The sequence below is a fragment of the Drosophila takahashii genome, chromosome 2R, assembly GCF_030179915.1.
Source record: "Drosophila takahashii strain IR98-3 E-12201 chromosome 2R, DtakHiC1v2, whole genome shotgun sequence".
NCBI classification, from domain to species: Eukaryota; Metazoa; Arthropoda; class Insecta; order Diptera; family Drosophilidae; genus Drosophila; species Drosophila takahashii.
The window spans coordinates 4,400,001-4,404,889 of record NC_091679.1 but is presented as its reverse complement, the minus strand read 5'-3'; positions in this window follow the sequence as shown (position 1 = coordinate 4,404,889).

Below are 4,889 nucleotides of genomic sequence, written 5' to 3'. Positions count from 1 at the left end.
TATTTATGACGTACACACAAGGATGAGAACTTAGCGGCTGCAGTCCCAAACTCTGTAGCTTTTCGTCAAGCTATCGATACCATTGCCTTCCGGACTGTTTGAGGCCATACAGCGCCTTGCGTATTTTACAGACTTTATTTGAAGCATACTTTTTGAGGTCGTTGATACTTAGAATCGCTTCAAATTTGGTATTTCATTGTAGACATCTTCGGTTATTTCGCCGTTTAGGTATGCGCTGATAAAATCCAACTGTTGGTTTTGCATTCCGAGCTCAACTGATAGGGCCATGAGCATTCGAATGGAGCTCATGCGTGCCACGGGCGCGAAAGTTTCGCCGTAGCTTACACCGGGTGTCTGCGCAAATCCTTTGGCGACAAGTCTTGCCTTTCGCCTTTCGATTTGACCATTAGCGTGTCGTTTTGTACGCAGAACCCATTTGGTCTTGATAATTTCCGCGTTTGTAGGTCGATCTACCAGAGTCCACGTCTCGTTCTTGTCCAGAGCACGGTATTCTTGAAGCATGGCTGCCTTCCATTCCTCACTATCCGGGCAAGATAGTGCTTATGTTGCATCTTTTGGGTCACTCTGCTTACTGAGAAATGCGCTATTTTCTTCTTGGACGTCATCTGGAGCATTCTCTTCCATAGTTATCTGCCGCTTCCTGGTGCGACCTCGTCCTCTCTTTGGGGTTGCGCCTAGTGCCTGTAGCTGCGTGCGAGCTGTGGGAGTTTCTGATATGGGCACCGCCATTTCTGGGACTTCTAGTTTGATTTCCAATTTGGGTGAAGATTCTGGTTCTGCTGAAGGTGGAACTTGCAAAAGATTAATTTCGATTTTTTGCTTTTAAACATATTCTTGGTCAACAAAATCCTCATATTGGTTCTCTTCTTCAAATTGGTCAAGGAACCTGACATCTCGGCTTTTGTAAGTCTTCCTTTCAGCTGGACACCAAAGTCGATATCCTTTTTTTTGAGGTTCGTACCCTATAAATATACATTTCTTGCTATTTAGGCTCCGGGATGGGACTCTGTTTCTGACGTGGTTGGCAGTTAGAATAGATTCTGCCCAGAAACTTGGAGGAAATTCGCTCTGAAGCATCATGCATCCATTTCAATTAGAGTTCGGTTTTTGCCTTCGGCAACTACATTTTGTTCCGGAGTGTAGTCGTTTGTAAGTTCATGCTTAATGCCCTTTTCCTTGAAAAATATGGAAAACTCGTTATTAACGTATTCCTTACCATTGTCTGTACGCAGCGTTTTGATTTTTCTGTCAGTTTGATTTTCGACGAGGTGCATGTACTCCTTGAACTTTTCAATGACTTCGCTTTTTTGTTTTAGAAAATATATTTCACTCCACCTAGTTTTATCGTCGATGAATGTTACGAAATATCTGGAACTTCCGTGCGACTTGACCCGCATTGGCCCACAAACGTCTGAGTGTACCAACTCTAGTAGATCACTGGATTTTGAATCCGACTTTGTGAATGGTTTTTTCGATTGCTTCCCCTGAATGTAAATTTCACAGTTTTTCATGTTCTCGTTAAGATTCAGCTTTATGACAATCACTTTTTCGTTTCAAATCATACTTTTTAAATCAACTTCATTTATGTGTCCCAATACTTCATGCCATTTCTGTAAATCACTGTTCTTGTACTCACTGCGTTACACTTTTCACGGCATTGATTTATGAAGTACAGATTGGATTTACGATGAGCTGTGGCGATCATGTTACCGGTCTTTGGGTCAGAAATGACGGCACCCTCGCGGCGAAATGTGACTTCAAAACCGTGATCCGTGATTTTTGACACTGACATTAAATTTGACCGAAGTTGTGTTACGTACAGAGTTTCTTCTACGCTTGCCGTCACGATTGAAGTTTCTAGAAGAACTTTTCCACTGCCGACGACTGGAGCGGATTCATCGTTTGCTAATTTTAAGTTTAGCGATTCACGTTTAATGTTTTCTAATTTCTCCTTTTGAAAGCACATGTGCGATGTTGCACCTGAATCGAGGCACCACTGTCCTTTGTCTGCAAACACTTGCATGGCTACCGCACTGTTGCTTTTCGGTTCGCCGCTGTATTCTCTCTCTTTTTGATTTTCTTCCTTACAATCTTTGGCCTTGTGCCCTAATTTTCCGTAACTAAAACACTTGAATTTAAAGTTTGTATTTGCATTTGGAGCGAACTTATCATTTTTCCTCGTAAACATGGCGTCGTGTACCGGTTCAATGTTGTTTCTTTTACGCGCTTCGTATTCTTCCATCATTTTTGTTTTCAGCACTTCTGGCTCAGGTAATTTGTCCTGTGTTTCAATAGCGACTCTAAATTGTTCGTACTCCTCTGGAATGCTGTAAAGCAGCAGAATCGTCACGAGGTCATCCATTACTTGCATGTCCATTTCACGAATTTTGTCGAGATTGTCAAAAAACTTTTGCAAGTGACTGTGCATATCGTCTCCGTTTTGTATTTTTAGCAATATAAGCGATTTCAACAAATGCGCCTTACGCGCTGGACCTTTTGACTGGTATACGCTTTCTAGTTTCTCCCATTTCGATGTTTCGCAGTTCTTTACCTGCCTCAAATCAGATTTGGAAATGGATAGAATTAAATCCGATTTCGCTTTTGAGTCACTTATGTCCCACTCCAAGGCTTTTTCTTGGGAATTTGTTGGCCTACTACACTGACCACTCACGTATTTCCACACATCATTTTTAATTAAAAGAGCTTGAATTTGTATTTTCCACGTATCATAATTATCTCTTCCGAGCGGATCTATTTTAATCAGGGCTGTGAACCAATATTATTTTTGCATGGGTTCGGTTCGGGGTTCAAACCTAATCGACAGATAATGTTCCGGTTTGCGAACCGGTTCAATGATAAGCCGGAGCAGGGTTCAGGTTCGAACCAGGGTTCAAAAAAATAAATTTTTTTTAATGAAATAATAAAGTTAACATTTATTTCCATGTATTTTCATTGAAATATGTACCATAACATTAAGACTTATAAGTAAAGTTACTAGATTTATGATTTATAAAGTGTTTACCAGTTAAGGCAAAGAGTATACTCTTTGCTTTAATCATGTAATTTTAATGTGGGCATACTGCGAAAAGTTTTGGAAGATGATACTTATATATTATTAGATTGTTTGAGTTAGATGCAGTCATTGCATAGCCACAAAAATTGGCGCATTTGTATTTCCCTTAGTAAATAAACTCTGTTAATATGATCAGAAAACCCCCCACACTGTTAAATAAAAAAACACGAACACCCAAAATAAATTTTTCGTGAACCGAACCAAATATCAAAAAAAAAAGTTCCGGTTCGGTTCCGGTTCAATTATAAAAAAATTCGGCGCTCCGGTTTACGGTTCGGTTCGTTTTCTAAAAAAAGGGAACCACTCCGGTTCGGAGTGGTTCAGCTCCGGAGTGGTTCACAGCCCTGATTTTAATGTTCGCGAAACTCATTTTTTATTTGTGTCCTATAATTTTTTTGTTACACGTTTACCGAAAGTTTTTGTGGCGTCTTTTTCGTCTTTGCCTCTTCCTTTGCTTTGTCGTTGCGAATCATTGTGAAATAGATTGCAAGTTCCGTTCTTCTGATGCACTTAATTTGGTTTTTCACAAATTATCCACTTAATCCTTACTACTCTCACTTTACGAAGTTTAGATTAGTAGTGGATTACAGAAATTTAAATGAGATCACTATCAATGATAAATTTCCGATACCCAGAATGGATGAAATATTAGACAAATTGGGAAGATGTCAATATTTCACTACCATTGATTTAGCTAAAGGATTCCATCAAATTCAAATGGAACCAGAATCAATAGCTAAAACAGCATTCTCAACAAAACACGGTCATTACGAATACACACGAATGCCATTTGGTCTTAAAAACGCCCCCGCCACTTTCCAAAGATGTATGAACAATTTATTAGAAGATTTAATCTATACAGATTGTTTGGTATATCTAGATGATATTATAATTCTTTCCACTTCATTGGAAGAACACATTTTATCATTGAAAAAGGTATTTCAAAAATTACGTGATGCAAATTTAAAATTACAACTAGACAAATGTGAATTCATGAAAAAGGAAACAGAATTTTTAGGTCACGTAGTAACTACTACAGGTATTAAACCAAATCCACAAAAGATAAGTGCCATTATAAATTTTCCAATACCAAAATCTCCAAAAGAAATTAAATCATTTCTAGGATTGTGTGGATTTTATCGAAAATTCATACCAGACTTTGCACATATCGTAAAGCCAATGACAGTGAAATTAAAGAAAGGCGCCACAATCAATACTAAAGACAAACCTTACATAGAAGCATTTGAAAAAATGAAAGTTTTAATTACTTCAGACCCAATTTTAATTTATCCTGACTTTAATAAACCATTTTCTCTAACAACGGACACAAGTAATATAGCTATAGGAGCAGTACTGTCACAAAATCATAAACCAATCTGTTATGCTAGCAGAACTCTTAACGAGCACGAAATAAATTACGCGACTATTGAAAAGGAACTTTTAGCAATCGTATTGGCTACCAAATATTTTAGATCAAATTTATTCGGTAGGCCATTTGAAATATTAAGCGACCATAAACCTTTAGTCTGGCTGAATAATATAAAAGAACCAAATATGAAACTACAACGGTGGAAAATAAAATTAATCGAATTTGATTATCAGATTAAATATTTGCCAGGTAAAGAAAATTATGTTGCTTTATCCAGGACCAAAATAGGAGAAAATATGTTTACAGATGATATTGAGGAAAATGTACTAGAAGAGACAGCCAGTAGTGGAAACGCAACAGCACACAGTGCTCAAGAAGATAACCAGAACTATATTTCTATAACTGAGAGACCATTTAATTATTTTT